General features: G+C 31.2%; 1 long non-coding RNA gene across 1 annotated transcript; it reads right to left on the bottom strand.

Moving 5' to 3' along the window:
• Nucleotides 1-895: 895 nt before the first annotated feature.
• On the bottom strand, nt 896-7972 carry LOC129285010 (uncharacterized). The gene is made up of 4 exons (XR_008587054.1): nt 7498-7972; nt 7133-7233; nt 2107-2215; nt 896-2000 (listed from the first exon to the last, which is right to left on the bottom strand). It is a non-coding gene; the product is annotated as an uncharacterized LOC129285010 (long non-coding RNA).
• Between the last annotated feature and the right edge of the window lie 15715 nt (nt 7973-23687).

Below are 23687 nucleotides of genomic sequence, written 5' to 3'. Positions count from 1 at the left end.
CCTGGATCCTTTGGCTTCCCATTGGACAAAGCTATTTTCCATGCTCAAAACCTCCAATTTTTTCCAGCTAGGTAGGAGTTTTGGTGGGATCACTTTGAGTTTGGAGCAACGGGCTAGATTTAGCATTTGTAATGAAGTCAACATTGCCAATTCAAATGGTAGCTGCTCAATTTGAGAGTAAGTAAGACTCAAGACTATTAATTGTTTCAAGCTTCCAACCTAAGTCATGTCTTTCAACAACCAAGAGTGGAGGCATAATGTTTTGAGCTTTTTTAGAGAACTAAGAGATGGCAATGATGAAAAACGAACATTGATAAGGCTCAAGAGTTTGAGTTCTTTTGTAGATTTGAAAAAAGTATCCGATATTGCCAATTCACGATTTTCACTATTTAATAGGAAGAATTCTAACCGTGGAGCAAGTAACTCTTCTGGAAGATCACTAATGTCACTTTTTTCTAAGCAAATTCCCTTGCAGCCTTCTAGAGAATTTTGGTCTGGCCATACATTCAACTTTCTATGTCTCAAAATGAAGGAACTTAATTCATTGGATGCAACAGATAGTGCAACATCTCTAATGACGTCATGGATTGTAAAATGTTGACTAGAAAAGCTATCAAGAAATAAGTTCAATGATTTTAGCTTACTTATAATAGCAGATATTCCGACCTGAGCATCTTCCATGTTTTCAATGTGTTTAAGAAAATCTAACCCCACAAAGTACATGAGCAGGTCTTGAATCAAGGGATAATGGGACAATATGGCTGAGAACAAGAAAATATGTTTGTACTCTTCGGTTAGATGATCATAGCTCAACCTTAAAATGGGATCCACCTCTTTAATTCCTGTGATGTTTCTCCGTAAAGGATTTCCCAATCGTGAAAGGGCGTCTTCCCATATATTCATATCTTTATTTCTCAATGCTTTTGCAGCTGTAGCAATTGCTAGTGGCAAGCCGCCACACTTTTGAACAATCTTAGTGGCTATAAATATCAAATCAGGTTTGCTTGATTCAACAGAAAGTTCAGCAATCCTCTTGAACAACTCCCATGCTTTATTATCTAACAAAACACCCACTTTGATGATCTTTTCACATTTCATTAGGTTTGAAAGTAGTGTTTGTTTCATTTCTTGAAGTTAGTAAAAGTTTGCAACCTTCATTCTTTTTGTTATTATTTTCATCCCTCATAGAGGGAATTCCAACTTTGCCCATGTCAAGTTCCTCCCAAAGATCATCCAATATTAGGAGCATATTCTTTTCATGCTTCAACCTCTCACATAGATGAGAAGATCTTGTATTTACATTTTTTTCATTGAGTTGCATGCCCAACATCTCAGAATCTGGCTTTGAATGTTTACAATGCTCATGTCATCAGAAACAGTTGCCACGATCACCTTTCCAAATATGTTTTGATCCATCACTTTCTTTTCTACCTCTTTAGCTATTGTGGTCTTGCCCATGTCACTAACCCCGCACAATCCGATCACATTAACACTCGAATTCGGCAATGCCTCCATAATTTTATCAATAATTAGCAGTCTTGAATCAGGCCCTTCATTCATTTTGTCATCTATTGAGTGCTTGCATTTGGGAGAAGGAAGATATGAAACTCTATCGAAGTATTTCTTTGCAAGATTTTCAACTTTCAGTGCCATTTTCTTTGCTCTTCTACTCACTTGATAGCATGAACACAGATTTGGGAATGAAGTTCTGTTACATCTAGTTTGTGATTGGCTTTTTTCTTCAAAGAACTGCTCTGCTTGTGTTTTTATCTCATCCACTCCACTCATCCAACTTTCAACTTGCACTTCAATTCTCACACCGTTTCTTCTAGCCTCGTCGATTGAATGTTGCATAGCTTCTTGTTTATGATTGAGATCTTGTATTTGATTCCTTAGCTCATCAACGTTGTTGTGGTAGAAAAACTTATCGCCGTCCCAAAGCATTTATTGCATAATCTAGAAGCTTTTCAATAAAACTAGTAGCAAGATCCATACGAATGCTGTTGAACAAGAAAATCCCACTAAGGATTAAAAAATTAGGAAAAATTTAACAAATCAATGAATATTATTAACAATCTTTGAACCAACATGCCTATGCTCCCTTACCTCTTTTTAATGTACGACTGATCTAGGAGACTCTAAAAGTGGTTATTGCCTCTTGCCAGCGAGAAGAAGAGGTAGATGAAGTGTTTTAACAGCACTGCCCCACAATGACCTATAGTCATCACTTTAAACTAATTAGTTGAAGTAGACAACACCATAAGAATTAAAGTCCTTTGTAAATTAGAAAACAAAACTAACACAAAAATGTAGAAAGATGCTCAAATTTTTTTCAATAAAACACTTTCCATTATTCAATCTTTGTTTATAGCTACTCAGCTTTTATTCTCCAATAAGGAAATCAGGATCATTGAAGCTTGGAGGTTTCATCAACATTGCCTCTCTTCAGGCATTAAAAAAATATATATTACCCCCCTTCAATATCCTAACTGGGTCTGTAACGATACTTCCTATGCCCAAAGGGAGATTACAAATGCAAGTTTTAAGTAGTGACATAATTATCAGTTGCTAATTAGTAATTTATAATGTAAGGATAATTAATCTATTTATCTGTGTGATGAATGCTTCTAGTTAAACATATTTATTCAGTTTTTTCTATAACTGTGGGCATTTATATAAAAAAGAAATTTGATAAAAAAGAAAAAAGAATATTAAAACTCTCTCTAGTTAACAAAAGACAAGGCACCCATTAATGAACTCACATTTAAGAAAAAGAAACTTAAAATCCAATTTTCCCATCTCCAATAATAATAAGGGGTTAGGTACTAAAAATACGTAAAATATTGTAAGAATTCACAAACTAATGAGGTCTACTAGATGAAAGATCGAAGGAAGCAGTTCCTCCCAGCATCTATTTTGACGGAATATTATTTAAATAATAAATTGAATAAGTGAGTCAAGTTAGAGTCTTATCAAATTTGAGTGTAGCAAAATATGCCTAATTGCCCACATGAGTTTAGACTAGGGTCTAAATTATAGTGCACAGTAGATGCACCAAAGAGAGAAGGGGAGGGGAGAGAAAGATCAAACTAGAGAACTATACATTCATTCTAGGATGAGTTGTATCTCCAGCTTCCCATCTCTATGTCTAGTGAAGGTAGACCTGTCTCTGAAAAGACAAATCCAATCAGTAATTCACCTCATTATGAAGGGAATAAATTGATTGAAATAATTACTATTATGGCAATAATTACTTCTCTTTTTGAAATTCAATCAGAAATTAATCAAATTAATTTTAAATTTTGGTCAACTCATCATTACCTAATTTATGTCGCATCCCATTAATGGCTCATCAAGAGTAGATTTTATCCTAATTCCAACATTATTTGTTTAAATAAATAGTAGGTTCATAATGCATCACAGCACAAGGTTTTAAAAACAAAAACAGAGAATGACAATAAAGTTTTGAAAGAAGAAATTGATGATTATTGGATCTTCGACAAAGTTTTTCAAAAATTAATGATTTGTAAAAATTGATTTAGAAAATTTAAAACATGAATTTTAATTGCATATCAAAAGTTACATTTAGAATCTAAATATTGTATTTGTAATTGAAAGTTCTGAATTTAAAATTATTTGAATAAATGCTTGCAATTTATTCTTCCTTTTAAAAATATGTTTGAATAATGAATAGTCTTTTTTTAAAATGATGAATAATTTGCAATTACTCAAATATTTGGTTATTAGAATAATGAATATCTTTTTTCATTTTTAGTATTGTAAAATTTTCAGTATTACAATAATTTGTCATTCTCCTTTTTTTAAAAACCTTGTAAAATTTTAAAGTAACCAAATATTAATAAATTATTTTTAAGAATATGCATATATAAGATAGGGAAAGCATAATTATGAGTCCTCATAGCTTTATTGCATTTTTTTTGGTCCCAATACTTTTTTTTTAATATTCCAAGTTCCTCTAGTTTTTCTTATTTATAATATTAGTCCATCTACTTTTTAATATGTCCATAGGAACAATGATGTGTCACTAATAATGGTTAAATAATGTGATGTATCACTAACCATATTAATAAGAATATTAACATGTTTAAAACACAGTGAGTTGGAAATTTTAATTAGTAGAGGTATAAAATTGGAACAATTGCATTTTGACAAAGATTATTCTAATGATAGCACTTATCAGCATTGAAAAGTGATTTCAAGTCATTGTAGGTCAAGCTTTTTATCTTATGCATCAAACGTCCTAATTAATTTAATACAATTCCCTTTAGGCATATTTAAAAATAGAAGGACTAATATTGAAAATGAAAAAAAATTGTAGGGACTTAGAACATTGAAGAAAAAGTACATGAACTAATAAAAAATATGATAAAATTATAAAGACCAAGAGTTATGATTTTCCTATAAAATATCATAAAAGTTAGAGCCTTAAACATATTAAATAATAAGTCATAAATTAATTTTTTGTGATTGGTAGTTGGAACCAAATATCATATAATATTTGGTTTTTATTATATCTTTATAACTTTTCACATGTCTAAAATTAAAAAAATCAGTCTTTGAACTATCTATCTTGACCTTATAGTTATAGCTACTTGACCCTTCCAAGTTCCTGTCTTGACCTTGTAGACTTGCAGTTGTAGCCACATGGTCCTTCCAAGTTCCAATCCAACATTATGACCAAATATCCCACATTTATTTTAAATGAAGAATTAAAAATTTAAAAAGACAAAACAAAAAATCAAATCAAAGTAAGAAACACAAAACTACAATTCAAAAGGGATAAAATCAAGCTCCCCACCCTCCTCTTCTCCTAGCCCTTATTTAATTAAGATCTTCTAAATTTAATATGAATGGTTCATATTAAATGTTTTAATTTTAATTTATTAAAATAAAAAATTATAATTTTTTATTATATCTAATCAATCTGATAAATACAAATTTAATATGAATAAATCAAATTTAATATTAAAATTTTTATGATTTATATAAATTGATTATTTAGATATATTCTGGATAGTTTAAATTTAAAATTTTTAACTCATAATTTTTTTAAAAATATGATCTAAAAAGTGCATATTAGAAGATTATCTTTATTTTTAATGTTGTATTATCAAAAAAAGATTCATAAAAATTATAAGGAGATTTAATATTAAATATGCATAGTTAATCTGCACAATCATTTTATAAAAATTATAAAAAAAATTCATATGGGCTTAACCCTCATGAGCTAGACCCATATGGATTCAAACACAAAAACTTGATTATCTCAAAAATAATCATTTTATGAAACTCAACCCTTATTTAAATGATTCAAAGTCGGGCCCATGAATCAATTTTTATTTTTTGAAATTTTGAAAATTAAAATTTTTTAATTATAAAATAAAAATTATAATGGTCAAAACTAACATAAATAATAAAAATTCTAATTATATAGTAAATAGAAAAGGAAAGGTTAGGTTTGGGAGCAAGTTCCCTCCTGCTCCCCACCCTCTTGCTCTCACAAAGGTAGATGGGAAATTTAAGGGGGGGAAAAAAAAATTCCTATACCTTTGAGGACAAGGGAGGAGCAAAATTGGCTCGGCTAGGTTTGGATAAAATTTTAAAAGGAAAGCTCAGCAACAGTAAAAGTAGCACATAGCAAAAGCAAGGGCCAAGCATAAATGTTGGAAGGAAATAAAATGAGAGGTTAACTTCTCTTCAATTTAACAAAAATGTTACCATATAACTTTAAAAATATAATTTAATAAAATTATTCAATATTTTATAATCTAAAACATTATGTGATGTAATATTTAGTTTGAACTGACTCCAAATTATGAGCCAAAAATTGAACTAGATATCAAACCAATTTGCAATTCAATTAATCAAAGTGACTAATCCAATTCGATTTTTAAAATATTACTTTTGATTTTAAAAATAAAATCCTCACCTTCAATTGAAAGAAAGGTCTCTACGGTAAATAGTTTTCATAATATTTACAACTTATCATCAATTAGATTCATATGAGTTAAATGCAGATTACTTGGATGATTAAACCATCCTTATACATGTAAAAACTAAAATAAAAATTATCAAAGAGTAATATTCTTTTAAATTCAAGGACAATATTTTTTAAAGAAAATTCATATAACTTTAGCTTTTTGATTCCAAAGTGATAGGTAGTAAGGCAGATGGGGCTCCATGATAACCTCTTATTACAAGTAATTTTTTTTTTGAGTGACTTATTACAAGTATTTGAATAACAAGTATTAGGAAAGAAAGAAATATGAATAATGAATAAATGGATAAAAAATATGTATTATGTGCGTGCATCAAAGTTATAAATTATGAAATGATTACATCCAAATAAAGTTATAAAAAGACCAGAGAAGTATATATGTTTTTAAATTTATTGTATTACTTCCTTCAATCTTTAATATGAGAGTTATATAAGGATTTATTTTGATTTTAATTGTAAGTATTAAATATTTATTGTTTTTTTCTCAAGCTACTTTTATCCTTCGTTTGGAGGGGAAGATAAATAAAGAAAAAAGAAAAATGAGATAAAACTTTTTAAAAAATAGTGAAAATTTTCTCCTTCTAGTTTCCCTTCCCTCTGTTTTCTTTATACTTTTTCCTCCATCCATATCAATAATAGCTAGATTTTGTATGATATATAAATTATGTTAATAATACTTCAAAGTAAATTATTGAAAGAAGGAACATTTTTTTTAACAAAAAGCCAACACATTTTTTTTAGAAGAAATAATTTTTAATCTATATAAATTAGACAATAATTAATGTTTACTCTTAAATTCAAGGTTCGGAGGGAAGGAGCAACATGAGAGTGTGAAAGGGAGTGTATGAAAGGAAAGAAGAAGGTGAGATGATAGTGGAGAGTGGGGCCTGTCTTTTTTCTTGGAAGGTGGGCCCGGTTTTGAGAAAAGGAAAGACCTTGGTCTTCAGGAGTCAGCATAGAGAGAAGGAGAAATTTGAAGAAAGATTGGCTCCCCTAAGTTTGGGTAATTTTTTTTTTTTAAAGAAATAATGTCAATAGCTGTAAAAAAATAAAAATACATAAAGATCACAGATTGCAGAATGAAGGCCAAGCATAAATGTTGAGCTACTATACCAAAACTCCGAGAGGCCCGATGGATGGTCGAAAGTTCCTGGTGGTGGGTCGGCGGCGGCCGATGACAGCGAGAACTCACCCTGATCCATAGTTCGATCAGACTGTGATGGGGTTAGTGAACAGTAACAAGGAAAGCACCAGAAGAGGAGCACATAAGTTATCAGAAAAATAGACTAAAACTAAGGAGATCGAGCACACCTTTAATAATTTTGCAATGTTGGAAAATGTTTCTTTATTTCTTTTTTTATGGTTGCTCTTTATATTCTAAAAGGCGAGAATGTGCTGGAAAAAGTGAAACACAAATTGAACTTTGTAAATACATATCAATTTATCACTTTCGCATGTATCTATATTTTCAAACTTACAGTAGCCGATGTGGAACTTTGCGATTTCAAGGTATTAACCTCAGATCTCCCAGCAACAATCAGCTTTCCTTAGTGCTCCAACACAGATCGAGCACGAGACTATCTTTTTATGGTGTGTGGAACAACTTTAGGAAACAGATTTTGCAAAATGCAGAAGCAGCAGATTCAGGAACTTCTATAATTATTTCTTTTTTTTTTTAATATTGGAGAGACAAGAAAAAACAGAAATCAGAAAATACAAGTAACCCAAACGAAGTTGCAGAAAAGATGTTTAAGAAAAAGTTGAGAAATAAAAAATTACAGAAAGAACAAGCAAGGAGTGTTGTAACAGTGAAAAGGATAATGAGAACAACGGATGAAAATATATCAAAAACCAAATTGAAGACTTCAGGCCTTTTTTTTTTCCTCCACGGTCTTGAAGAATACGAAGGCAAAAAAGGACAATCAGAGAAAGCAAACAGGAGAAGGGCAAGTCGGAGAGCTATGAAATGAAACTATGGAAGACTAAGCAAATCTGAAGCTTTGGTTATTTGGTATGACTGGCTCAATTAAGACGGGAGGATATTGTGAAAGGATAATGAGAGGACCAAATCCCTCAATTATAAGATGGGACGAAGTCAATCATTCTGGTTTACATTACATCCAACATTTCCATATTTATCAGTGTGAATGTGATGACCACGGCGTGTTTATCAGCTCAAGGACTCATTTAATTTAAGCTCTTAATTTTATCGTCAACTGAATTTTTTTAGTCTATTGTAAATTCATTTTCCAGTATTTTTAATATTATATTATTAGAATAGAAATTTATCAAAAATATGAAAATTTTAATATTAAATTTGGATTGTTTTCCATTCTCTGATAAGTACCATGTAAGATGTTACCCATTTTATCTGATGAGATCTGGACTATTTAAATTTAAAATTTTTATTTTTATTTTATATTTATGAAAATAAAGATTATAGATTTTTTCAAATAAATTTATTTATAATCAATCCGCCAGTGCAAATTTAATATGGACTATCTAATTGAATATTAATTTTTTTAATTTTATAAATTGACTATCTACATGAACTCTGGATAATATAAGTATAATTTGAATAATTTAATTTAATATTAAATTTTTTTATAAGTTTTATAAATCAACTATCTAGATATATTTTGGACAGTATAAATTTAATATTAAATTTTTATATGTTTTATATATTTTTACTTTAATAATATAATATTAAAAATATTAAAAAAATAAATTTAAAATAAAACAGTAGAAATTAATTAATGATAAAAATTAGGGTTCAACCGTTCAAATGTGTCCTTTGATGAGTATGGAATTCGGACACGCATTGGACCGCTTATTATATAATATTTCTTGTATAGTATTTTTTTGGGAACATTATTAATTATTACTACTTTTGAAAGAACACGTTGAAAGGATTTGGGAATCAGTAACGTTGTTCACTTTTCAACAAGTAATTTTTTTTTTTTTGGGTGACAGGAAAGCACAGACAACGTAGCAAAAAATAAAAATAATTTAAGAACAGAGAAAGCTCTTTATAATTAAGCAACAAAATCATGAAACAACAAACCTTCGCCTATGGATGATGGACTCGGCTTCTATGAATTAAGGCCATCCTGCAATACCAAACCATCATATTAGTTTTAAAAGAAATTATTGTAATTTTTAAAGAAAGACAACATTGGCATAGGTAGGATATAATGCAATTTTCTATGAATTCTCACTGTTCATTTTCCAAAAAAATATTTGTTAGCATGTGTATATTTAGGGTTAAGGTGCAAAAATACTTATCAAGTGGTTGGCAAAGAGCATCCAATAACCTAAAGTAAGAATAAAGACAAAATATCCATAATATTATCAAAATTGATATAAAAGTGACTAAACTGTTAACTTGTCTTAATGTCGTTTGTAAGTTACTAAAATTCTATTGATGTAAAAGTGATTAAACCGTTAAATTGATGTAAAATTCATATCTAACCAACACCTTAACACAGTTATTCAGAAGAAATAAGTAAGACCCTTCACCCCTCCCCCCCCCCCCAAAAAAATCCAAACATTTATTTCCTTAAAATAATTCTAAATTGAAACCTCAAACCCGATACCATGTTTAAAACCCCAGAACCCTTCATTTCCTACTAAGAACAAAAGGAAAGTACTCTCCAGAATTTGCAAAAAAAAAAAAAAATCGTAATAAGCCTTGAATTATTTTTTTTTTCCTGGTGTGTTGCTGAAATAGTAGAGAAGGTGAGGTGACAAATTTTTTAAAAAACATACCTAAGAAATTTCAACCCCAAAATCCACGCCATGCAAGGGAAAGGAAGAGAAAATGAAAGCCACAGTTCATTCTTTTCTCTGCCTCTGTTACGCAAGGGGTAATGGAAGAGGCAAGGTTTTATGCATTACAATAAAAAAAATGAATATAATAAGTTAATAGGCTAAAATTATTCTAATGGATCCCACTGCTAATTAATTTTAAATATACCCCAATGAATTTGGAAGATGATCATAATATTATAGAAACATATTCATAATTTATTTTGAAATAATTTATTCATTATTTTAATTTTTTAGGAAATTAATTAAATACCTCCCTAATTAATACTCAAAAATCAAATTTTGGGACATGACACTATTAGTTTCTGATATTAAATGCTGATTGTGCTTGCCATATGTCAGTTTTTATTTACATGGACTAAAAAAAGAGGCAAAAATACCTATAATATTACTAGATTGATGCAAAAGTGACCGATCCATTAATCACTTAAATGTTGATCTTTTAGCTGACATCTAAGTAGAAGTTGACCATTTTTCATTGACGTGGACAAAAAATATTCCTAAGTAAAATTCTACAGAGGTTGATCAACTATCATATAAGTACCCATAATGTTACTTTAGTGCGTACAATGGTAACCAATCCATCAAAATTCATGCCACATAGTTTTTTTTCCATCACCATGTATCCCATCCCCTTCTTCCATCCCTCTCCACTCATTTTTCTTCTCTACAAAACCGTAAATTCAACACGGTGAGATAGATTGCACATAATCTAAAATCAAGAACGAAGAGGTTGTGGCTCACTGCAAAGAATGCAATCACTTCACTTCATGATTATACATCTCTCCTATGCCACCTAGCTTAAGAATATTGGCACAATCTTAAGCAATTTCGTTCATTGATAAATTCGAAATCCTCAAATAGCTTCCACCATTATTGCAAAGCAGTGAGTGATTTAACTTGATGTTTGGTTAAAACAACATTTTCCCACATGGTATTTATATGATGATCAATCAACTTTTATAAATTTCACCTAAGAATATTTTTTGTCCACATTAGCAAAAAAAGATCAATTTTTTGTTTAAGTGTCCACTAAATGGTCAACATTTAAGGGATTTGATAGATTAGTTATTTTTTGCATTAACTTTGATAATGTTATGGGTATTTTTTTTTTCATTTTTTTCACTTTAGGCTACTGGATGCCCCTGACTGACAACTTCTTGAGTATTTTTCCCCTTTTTCTAGTCCACATCAATAAAGATTAACACATAGCAAGTACAGTCAACAACATAATTAACATTTAACATCAGAAACTAACAACGTTAGGGCAAGTTAACGGTCTGGTTATTTTTGCATCAACTTTGATAAACGTTATGAATATTTTTATTCCTTTCTCATTTTAGGTTATTGAATGCCCCTGATTGACTACTTAGTGGATATTGTTACACCTTAACCCTATCTATCATACCTTTGCAAACAATAGCATTTTGTTCCATTCTTTATCATGCTCTTCTATTTTTAAATTAGACAACTATGGTGTTTCCAACACTCCTTAACAAAACTTTATTTGTGGGCATCTTGTTATTTCTATCTCTCTAGTTTTGGGAATTCAAAGGGCGACTTTAGTTGAATGTGATTCCACCACCTTCCACATCTCTATCTGTCTCATTCTTTTTTATTTCATCCATCTTTTTGCAGTCATTTATCACCAATTTTTCAAGATACACCAAGCTTTTGGCTTTTAAACTCGTCACTAAATAGGTGAGCTCATGACATCTAGGTACCTCCAGGCAAGTCAAATTTTGAAATGAAGCAGAGGATGGTGCCAACTTAATCAGGTTACAACAACTTTCAATTGGGAGGGTATCTAGATCTTGATGAATTGGTGGTAGCTGAGAATCTTCCTTCCACATGCTCTTGAGCTGATCCAAATAGGAAAGACTTAATGCCATAAATGGTGGAATTTTTTTCTATATAATCAATAATCTGGTCTCGTGAGAAAGGATATCCCCTCAAAAGAACTATGCTCCACATAAAGTTCCCCCAAATTTGGAAATCTCTCAAGGGACGGAGCTTATAGGAAAGGTTACCCCTTCATTCAAAAAGCTTTCTATGTAAAGAGTGCTCAGTTTAATTAGGAAAGACGTGTTATCATTGTGACATTCTTTGCATTTTAACGCTGTGCTTTTGGTTGTGGAAATTCCCTGTAAAATGAAAATGAATAAAACAATACAATAGCCTATCGCAATTTGATAAATTAGATCAAGATATTGTTTTAAAGAATAAATTTCTTAATGGATCACTCATCCTTTTCTATTATTTTTCATCACTAATTTCCACACTAAAATCACATCCATAATTTAAAATAAAAATAAAAGCATTTAAATAATTTTAGTGATCCCCCATTCTTGCTAGTCACTTTATATACGAAAGATTTTCAAAATTTGTTTAGTTTGACATGAAATACAATATTAGAATCAAGAATAATTTGAAGAATTATAAGACTATTTGCAGTCTACCACATTCATCAGACATCATTTGCTTATCTAGGGTTGTGCTTGCAATTGGAGTCATGTAATTTAAAAAGCTTATATATTAAGTGATGGTTGACAGAAAGTTCAAACTTGAATATTTAATTTGTATTAAATATTTATGTAATGCTATATTTTGCAGATGAGGAGTTTTCTAATAAAAAGAAAATAAGAATGCTAGTATATGTAATTTATTTTGTTTTCTTTTCTTTTTCTAATATGTTATTTATGTTAAAGGGAGAAATTGAAATTCTTTGCCTTTTCATTGATTTTTTAATAAAATGAAATTTATACTTATAGGAAGAATTATATTATTATGATAAATTTTGTTGTGTAATTTTGATAGTTAAGGTTTTAGAATTATTATGTTTCTAATAGATATTTTCAATTGTTGCTAGATAGAATTTTGTGATTGTTGAAATTTTGAGATATCCTATTTTAAAGCAAAATTTTATAGGTTTAATTTTGGATATTAGAAAAATAATCAATTTTTTTAAAAATAAAATTTTAAAACAATTTGATGGAAACCATTGTTAATAATGTTTTAACAATGGTTATTTTAACTGTTGTTGAAAATAACTTTTAATAATAGTTGTATGAATAATCGTGGTTAAAAACAATTTTTAACAACAGTTTTCAAATAATGTTGTTAAAAATTATTTTTTTAAAAAAATAATTGATTTTTGTGGACTTTCCATGTGAGTTAATTTATAACTGACTTGGCAAGTAATTTTTGACATTGATTACATAAACCGATGGTGAAAGTCCTTTCCTGCAGCAGTGGAAATTGGTAAAAATTTAAATTCAAATATGTGAGAATATGGAGAAGGAAAGCATACCTAATAAGTTGAGTTGCACCGATGTAGGAATGTATGTAGGAAAAAAGCCACAACAAGACTCAGCTCAAGAACATAGCAATTCACTCTGAGAAAGGAAAGGGAAAAGGAAGGCATGCACGCACACACACAAGTCTGGGGAGATGCCACTCATGAATATATGTACACTAGCCAAAATAAAACCACCACCTACTCCAGGATGCAATTACGAACATGTGTTCTATAATTGTTCTCTCTCTAATTCAAATACAGAGGAGACAATTAGATCTTATGTCCCAAAGCATATTACTCATTGAACCCTTATCTTCCTAATATTATGATAAAACCCCTGCTCTGATTGGGCTTTCATTTTGGGCTTCAATCGACCAAGGGGATAACCCAACATGTCCCATTTACTTTTGGTGGAGAAAATAATATTAATCCTATCCCTTTCTCTTTCCTCTTTTTATATGAGGTGCTTTGTCGTGATCGCAGAGGCTTAACATCTACATTTCAAGTATTTGAACCAAAAATCTTATCAAGAATTAGTGCAAATAACCCTATAATTAATTTATTCTTGATTAAATTTGTGCCTTAAATGTCCTAAATTTACCAGTATACACATTTCTTATTATGATTAATCTGATCCCTCTTGAGTCAGCCTAAGACTCAATGGTCTTTTTTTATATGCATAGCATCCACACTTATGAATTAACAAATTATTTTATAAGAGACATGTCTTAGACACGAGCATGTACATGCATATTTAAGGTAATCTTCCTTTCTCTTATATGTCAATTTGATAGGAAATAATCACTTTCCTAGCATGATACATTTAAATTATATCTATCATGATCATAGGATATGTCACATTGCGATGCTAACGGTGTGACCAATGCAGAATATGAGATCAACTAATATTTTATAAGCCTTAATTATCCAAATATAAGCTATAATAGTGATAAATAAACTATACTGATCAATAAATCATGTAATATATATGTATATATAATTATAAAGTTTGTAAAGTCTTAAACATTCAGTAGAAATTTAGGCAAAAATCTCTCCTATAATTAGGATATCCCTAAATTTCTATGGTGTCAGCCAATCCAAAAAAAGAATTTAGCTCCACACCAGTAGATTACATGGTAACAAAGTAGGACCAAAACCTAACTACAATATACGTGGAGCACTAACTACCATTGTATAATATAATGAATATTTACATTAAAATAAATGATTGAAGCATGATTCCACTATTCAAAAAGCAATAGAGTCCTTCAATAATCAGTAGAAGGTGCAGGATCAACTACATTATCTAAGACTAAAAATTTTTTGGTGAGTGGCATCCCTATAAAAATTATAGATAAAGCATGTAAAAATAATAATTAATAAAATGTAGATTACAACAAATCAATAGAATATTAGAACCCACATTTTAACTAACAATAAATGACAAAGTTGCTCAATAATATAACTATGAAATAAACCAATAATTTTAGAGTTTTATAGGTTATCAAGAATCATACAACACATAAAAATATATAAAAGGAATTCGAATAACAATATAATAAAAATGTTTGTAAATAACTAATATAAAACAATAATTTTTTAAATCCAATCTAGGAGGAAATTTACCATATAAAATCATATACGATCAAACAATAGTTTCTTTAATAGAATAAATTTAAAAATAATAAGTTTCCAAAGATTCACTTTTAGTGGGACTTTATCAAAATGATTAAAATGCATAGACATACAATCCACATGAGTAAGTAATATATTCAGCATGACAAGAAGCCACGAAAATAAGTGCAAGCATAAAGCTCATGAATAATAGGCATGAATTATATCCACAAATCTATATCCTCCATTCCACATATACTAGTCAGCACACGGGGCTAGCATCTTTAATGCACCCTACCAGCTAGGTGTACTATGGTGCACCAAGGGCTAACAAAACTACTATTAGCATTTAGTATTTTGAACTTAGTCCCCCTAATTAAATCAAGTGTGCATGAAGTTGAATATTCATTTAGAACTATTTCTTTCAAATTATAATATTTAGCTATCAAGTTTTCTTTTCAATTTTTCTCCATGCATGAATAATCGTGTTAACCATTGTCATATAAATCTAAAATTTAAATAACATAAATACTTAGAATAAATAATTAGTTAATAATGTACTAGATCCAAATATTCCTTAACAATAAGATAATTCTTAATGAAAATAAAGTAAATTCTGTAATGAACCAATTAATATAAAAGTGAAGTAGGAAGAATTGTATAAATCATAAAAATAGAATTTGACAAGAATATTTATATAACTTATAAAGGAATAATATAAAAATTTAAATAAAGAAATTTTATAAACATTTTGCAAGAAATCATTTGAGACACTACCCATTCACCTAATAGTTTCCTAAGAACTCTAAAGCTCGTTCACCTCAGTTTCTCATTTTAATTCCAATGGTGTCCTAACAAGTAAATCACAATCCTAAAATGTAACCAAAATATTAGATCAAGTTTATCTTTTCACAATTTAGACATGCCAAAAGCCTTTACATGTTTCTCAAATATCTCCTTAGCTATGGGTTTTGTTAAGGGATCTGCTATCATACATTTCATGGAAATGTATTGTATAGTGATAACCTTTAATGCTATATAATCGCTTACAGAATTGTACTTGATGTCTATATATCTGGTTTTGCTATAGTACTTAGGATTTTTGGTATAGGCTATAGTTGTAGCGTTGTCACAATGAATTAACACTAGATTTGTATTTTCATTTCTAAATCCAAGATATTCTAAAATTCTCTTCAGTTATAGAGCCTCTTACACTGCTACAATACATGCTACAAACTTGGTTTCCACAGAGTGTAGGGTAATGCATGTTTTCTTCTTGCTACTCCAGCAAATGGTCCTATTATTCAGTAAGAAAATATAGCATGAAGTCGTTCTTCATTCATCTTTATCTCTGGCCAAATCTGCCTCGAAGTATCCTGTTAGGTATAGATTATTCCCTTGGTAACACAGTGCATGATCAACAGTACCCTTCAAGTACCTCAAGATTCTTTTCACAGACTTCCAATGTTCTTCACCAGGGTTGGATTGGTAGAGAGTCACAAGTCCTACCGCATAGCATATGTCTGATCTTGTACACATCATTGTGTACATCAGACTTTGAATTGCACTAGCATATAGAACGCTTTCCATCTTCTTTTTAGTTGTCTCAATTTTAAGACCCATATCAAGACTAAGCTTCACACCTAAAGCTACTGGGGTATCTATGAATTTACAATCTTTCTTATTAAAACACTAAAGAATTTTTCTTATATAATTCTCTTGTGAAAGAAAAAGGAGCTTCTTAGATTGATTTTTTTTTGGATTTTAACTCCAAGAATGTATTCTGCTTCACCTATGTCCTTCATTTTAAAATTTGATAAAAGTCATTCTTTAATAGTGATTATCGAATCTAGACTATTTTTAGTTAATAAAATATCATCCAACATAAAGGGATAATATTATGAAGTTTCCTTTAAATCTCTTGATGTAAACACAATGGTCTTCCTCAATCATTTGAAAGTCATATGAGGTTATTGCTATATGAAACCTAAAATACCACTGTTTGGATGAATATTGTAGTCCATAAATTGATCTATTTAATTTATAGACCTTATCTTCTTTTCCTTTTTCAATGAAACCTATTGGTTGTTGCATACAAGATTTCTTCATCCAGATCACCATTAAAAAAAAGTGGTTTTTACATCCATTTGGTGTAACTCTAAATTCAAACTATTTATTATTTCTAAAATTAGTCTGATAGAATTAAAGCTCAAAACATGGGAAAAAGTATCTTCATAATATACTCCCTCTTGTTGTGTATACCCCTTCGTTACTAAGAGAGCCTTATATTTATCAATTAATCCATCCACATTTCTTTTGATTTTGAGAACCCACTTGTTTCCAATAGCCTTTCAGCCATGTGGTAAATTAACTAATTTTCATACTTGGTTAGTCCTCATGGAATCTATTTCTTCTTTCATTGCTTTCTTTCATTTATCCTCAGCATGTCCAAATAAAGCTCTATTTACAGAAAGTGGCTCATCATCATCTTGAGGAGTTACCATCAATGCTTTACCCTCAATTTGGAAATGTTTTTAGGTACATTCTCTCTATTACTTCTCTGAAGTAGGGTCCCTTATGAATTTTGATTCCTTTTGCTCTTTTGGAAAACCTTTCAGAGATCCCACTTAGATTAGCATTTTGTGATAATTCAGGCCTATCTATTTGTTTTGTATAATGTTGCTCCCGTGTCTCATAAAGAGATACAGTTTTGTCAACTTCTCCTTTGCTAGGAAACCATGTCTCAATTGAATGTCTCACGTGCCTCGAGAAGCTCTCTAGATAAAAAAATTCTAGAAAAGTAAAAATCCAGGTAACAACCACTCTTAGAGGTGGCGCATCCATGCCACGCATCGCCTTCCCATGCTCTAGTGATAACACACACCTAACCATAGTACTCCACACGCCGTTGACTTTAGGGTGGGATCTTCCACGTGCCTAAAGGGTCTTCCAGTAGGTCCCACATTTCATGTGTCTCTTTTTATTAATTTTTTTAAAATATATATAATTCAAGTTAATTTAATTAAGTACTTTGTGTAAAGTATCGCAATTAACCCTGAACTTTACTTACATTATCTACATTTACCTTACGTACACAATACAACTTAAACATAAAGTGTTTGAAAATGTGAGATCTCGACTTATTTATAAAATACTCAAATGTACGGATCTTACTTGATAAAAGGGGTTACAAAAGCATAAGCACCATACCCATCAACCTGGTTTTAAAATATTCACTTTCCCTAAAATGTGTAATGTGCTGTGACATGTGGTACAGAGCCATGAGCTCTTATCCTATGTCATGCATTGCGACATACCACCCATACACCATGGCAATTGTATCAGAATTTGCTGTCATGATAGATTTTTTATATGAACTTTAGTCGTGTGCCATTTTTACATCTGACGTTTGATTGAAGTAGTTCAAGCACCCACACGAATCTCATTAGATAGGCTATCTAATGGGGTAAGTTTGGGCATGATCCAATAGAGCAATATCAATTTAAAACACTTGGGTGTAAAAAGTCACTTTACTTTCAAATATTGGCACCCTAAGTGTTCAAATTCTACTCCTTACCTCATAAACAATTTTGGTCCTTGAATCAAGTCTAAAAAGACTAAACATACTTGATTGTCACATAATAACACATATAACACAACATATACATAATTTGACCTCTCAACACCACTTTATACATCCTTGTGGTCTTATATGAGGTATCACATACAATCACACATACATTATCACTCTTGTTCCACTTTCAAACCTCTGACTTACACATATGGAGCTAAGAATCATCATATAATTAGGATTCACAAATATACTTGACTTATGCAAATAGGGCCAAGCCTTAACATTTAGTCAAGTTTACACATACACACATTATTACACAACAATTCATACACAATATCAGTAGAACAAGCTACACGTCACGTCATATACTTATTTGAATAGCATATAGGTCTACCCATGTATTCACCACAGTGGTACACTCCGTGGGATGCAATTAAGATTATACAAGCAAGTTACCCTAAAATACAATAAACACATGTATGCATTCTAGTTGGCAACCAAAATAATCAATATAAATATACATTCGTTACATCCCAAGGTAGTTAAACTACTATTAGAAATAAAGCTACCTTTCTCATGCTTCTTTCTCGATCTTCTAGAACTCTTTTCACTTATACACAAGAAGTAATGAAGTGAGACATATATCTCAGTAACTTAGATAAACCCCAAATATCAATTAACAAGTAAATTAAATAAAGGGATAGAGTAACACATTTTCAATAAAATCAAGTGTATGTATAGTATGATAAACAATCATCATCATGAGCATGCACTCCCAAACCCCTTAACAAAGAATACTCAACGCTTGGTCCAGGACTTCCCAGCCTTACACGAAGTAGGGCCCATTATAACATCCCAAATTTTTAATCTAGTGTTAATGACTGATTAGTGAATGAATTAGTGAATTAATGTGGGATTAGGGTTCTGAGTAGTGAAGTGTTATATTGACTCATTAGGATGTTATATGAATAGATATGAGTGAAAGAGTGGAGTCTTGAAGCAAAGCATGTGAGCATAGTGTGGATTTCCCTCATTATGCCACGCGTTGTGGTAAGGGATAGATGCATTGTGACGCATGGAGCAAAAATTAAATTAATAGGGACATGTATGCTGGTGAAAACAAAAAGGAAGAGCATGAGAGGAGAGGTCTGGTATGGAGAAGAGTAAGGGATGTGCTAGGGCGAGTATAATCAGGAGCAAGGATGGTGTTTCTGACCTGTTACTTATCTGGTAAGTCACGTACTGTCTTAACCTCTGATTCTATCCTATTTTCTCTTAGTTTAAACTAGTGAGAAATTGAATTAAATAATTTTAAGGAGTTGATTTCTTACCTTATAATAATAAAAAGGTTCTTCAAAACTAAACTAGTGCTTTCTGACTTGTTTGAGTTAAAACGATAAAGTTTTGAAGCTATAGGTAGGAATTGCCCTAATCTATAGAGAGAGAGCAGTGAGAGAAAATTGGTTAGAAATGTTAAAGCCTGAAATGAGGGGTAATTAGTGGTAATGCGTGTAATTGAGTGTAAATTGTGTAGATGATAGTGATTAGGTGCTTAAATGTGATAATTAACACTTTTGTTAATAATAAAAAATTGACTTTAGGTCACCAATTTTGTATATTCTAGTGTGTGACGCATGAATTACGAGAAAGGAGTTTGAATAAGGTTGAAGTTACATGGTAACCCTTTCTATTAAACAGAAGGGTTGAGGTAACTATATAGTTTATTATGTTTATTAACTATTATAAATGTATAAAAGTAAATACAAAATGAGAAATAGTGATTTATGAGTTTTTATGCATGATATGTATTGAAAATGGTTTAACATGAGCATTGGTTTGTGAAATGGTTTTCGAAAGGTTATCGAATTCAAATGATATATATATATATATATATATGTTATGACCTTATATATTCTGAATATGTGAATGAGTGGTGATAATTGTGAAAGAGCATGATTATAAGGGTGGGAGTTCACCTAGGATATATGAGAGTGTGTGTGTGTAGAGATATGTAAGTGAAAAATCCATATGGTCGGGTTGACACTATGGGACATCCAGTATAGCATTATATAGGTTGGTACCATGGGTAATCCGGTACAGCATATTATAAGACTATTACTATGAGACATCCAGGCAGTCTAGCAACTCTCTAGTACCCATTAGGGTGTGGTTAGGAGTCAACAACACCTCTATCACAAGTGTGTGAAGAGGGAAACTATAGTCCATAGGTGGGTTAGATTACCTTTGGCCGGGTGTTTCTACCACCAAAAGTGAGCTCGGGTCACCGAAAGTGATTGATCCAGGAGAGCCTATGGTTTCGTGTTATGGAGCTTTGGAGGATCGGTGAATAGTTGATCATGCTGAGGTGTAAAAGTGTTTGAAACATGATTTATATGCGAAAGTGATGATTTAGTTATTATATACTACAAATGTATGCTATAAGATGATTTCTGTTACTTTAGCATGGTTATTTGTGGTAATAGACATTTAATGAACTATATTTAGTTATTGAGATTTTTATCTCACCCGTGGTTATTCACATTTTTCAAGTTCTAGTACTAGTAGGTCAAAGGGAAAGGATATAAGCTGAGTTGACATCTCTCGCCTAAGTCTTTGTAAGATACAGTGTAATGATTTGTAGATTGTTAGCCAAGAAGGTATATAAGTTGCCATAGGATTTATACATGTGTATATTATGGTATTTGATGATTTTGAGCTCCCTAGTCCTTGTAAATGTGTGAATGATGAAATGACTAGATGGGCTAGTGGATAAGTGTATATGTGTGTAAATTTGAGATGTGTGAAGTAGATGGATAGTAATTTGGCCATGTATGAGAATATAGAAATAAAAATGTGATTTTGGCCTAAAGTGAAAAATGGGCTATTTATAGGCCAAATGTGTGTATATGTGATATATTGTGCATGTGTGTGGTCAATCAGGTCTGTATTATTCATTTGGACTTGGTCAAGGCCCAAAAAGTGGCTAATGACGATTGGTTTCAAATTGAGACACTTAAGTGGCAAAATTTTCACAGAGAATGGTCAAAATGCACTTGAGTGTTCAATTTTTGATAGAAATACTGGATTAAGTTAAAACCAATGTCATTAGTTAGATTTTGAAACAAACTTCGTGTAGGTGCTTGAACTATCCCAATCGGACATCGTATGTGGAAATGATGCATATCTAAATTTTGTATCAGAAACTGCCATTTAACAGCAAATATAGGTGTGTGCGCTGTGGCGCATGTGCCTATATGCCACGACGTACGACACAGAGCGAGCAACTGTGGCCTCTGTACCATATACCACAGTGCATGTGGCACGAGCCACAGCACATGGTGTAAGATTTTACTTTGTTTTCTCATTTTGCACATGTTTTCCTTATCCGTGATGCATATTCTATAGTTGCCTCCACTGTGCGTAACATTTTGTGATTTTAGTGATTTATAAAATGATTTCTAAAAAATCTTTCCTTGGGATCCCAAAGTTTTCAAAGATTTCAAAGTAATTGATTTTAAAGTAATTAGATTAATTGTAGTGGAGCGTATGATAATGTCAAAAAAGGGCATTACACCTACCAACCTCTACTTCAGAATAAGGTATCACATATATGGGTGGTCTCCTGAGTCCTACTAGTAGAGAATACTCAACACTTAGACTACTAAGATTTCCTAACATTACACAGAGTAGGGTCATCATCCCTTACCCTAGTTTAGGATACACTCATGGATGCATTCTAGAGTCCTCATTAGCAGATCATCATTAATGCTCGGGACCTCCAAGACTTTCTAGCCTTACACAGAATAGGGACACAACCCCCTACCCTAGTCTAGGGTACACTCGTGGATGCATATGCATAAGTGCCACCACGAACATTTCAGACATCTCTACTAACACATACATGCACTGCTTTTCACAAAAATACTACTCTATCATTTATAAATGATGGCACACATTTTTCATAAAAGATTTGTAAATAATTAGACAAGCTAACAAATAAAAGAATTACTTTAGTTACCTTTTACCCTTATTTTTAAGGTTACCATTTGCACTATTTCACTTTGAGAGTGTAGATTCTCACTAGTAATCCCTTAAACATTTAATCTACACAATGAAGTATCCTTTGTCAATTTCCAAGCTTAACACAAAACCCAACTCGATGAAGTCAGACCACTTAGCATTCATAACAACCTTAATGGCACTTCTTGGGTCTACTTAACCCATTCATCACAATTACACATTCTCAGGCCATCAAAGTGAACAAACTAATCTTTCTATCTACTTAGATAACATTTTCAACCTTATTAACCTAACTATTTAGGTCAATTTAAGCCTAAATCTTTAAGGTGTAACACCTTGATTTCCTAATTCTAAAACTAATTACTAATTGAGGGTAAATTAATAATTCGTGAGTTATTAGGATTTTTGAATGATAATTTGGTATTTTGATTCTTTGAAATGTTGGATCAGCATATACGGGCGGAAGGATCGCAGTTTGAAGTGAAGTGGATGTACATGGTAAGGAGTTTCCTTATTATGCCACGTGCTGTCACTAATATTGCTTGAGCTATGGCGCATAGCACAAAAAATTGGTTAATAAGAATGTGTCCAACTCGAGAAAATAGAGAAGATAACAGAGAAAAATGCGAAAGGAGAAGAGATGAGGAGTTTTCTTAACTAGGGCATCAATTCTTGAGAACTTGAAAGATGTTTTTAACTAGGAGCTTATAGAGTAAGTTTTGTACCACCCTTAGCTTCAGTTCTACACTAATTTCTCATAGTAAAAGTTATAGAGAAATTGAATCGGGAAGTTTCAAGGGGTTTGTTTCTTACCCTTTAGTAGTAAAAGGTTCTTGGGAATCGAATTATGGTTTTGCGACTAATTTGGAGTTAAATAATAAAACTTTGAAGTTGTAAGCTTAAATGAACTCTTAACTAAAGGGAATTGGGAGTGAAATGGTGAAAGAGGTTTGATAGGATTGCTTGAAGTGATAGAAAGTCGTGATTGGGTTGTAATAGACTTTAGTTTCTTAAGTGAAAGAAAGCAAGTAGCTAAATGTGGTTTTAAATGATAATTAGTGGTTGTGATCAAATTGATTAATTGATAAATAGTGCTAATTGTGTGTAAATTATCGTATTGCGTGTGTAACTTGAGAGAGGAAGTGTGTGGGGACATTAACGGTTGAGAAAAATTCACAGGTAACCTTTTCTTATGATAGAAGGGTTAAAGTAACCGAATAACTTAAAGTAACCGAATAACTTATTTGATTGTCTAATGTGACTGTTTGTGAATATTATTGCTATTGCATGAAAGTATTTTTGATTGGACATGTTTCAAATAAGTGATTGCTAGA

This window comes from Prosopis cineraria, unplaced genomic scaffold, assembly GCF_029017545.1.
Source record: "Prosopis cineraria cultivar Desert tree isolate PC_DT_omini unplaced genomic scaffold, ASM2901754v1 PC11, whole genome shotgun sequence".
NCBI classification, from domain to species: domain Eukaryota; kingdom Viridiplantae; phylum Streptophyta; class Magnoliopsida; order Fabales; family Fabaceae; genus Prosopis; species Prosopis cineraria.
This window is presented reverse-complemented; position numbering and strand designations above follow the sequence as displayed.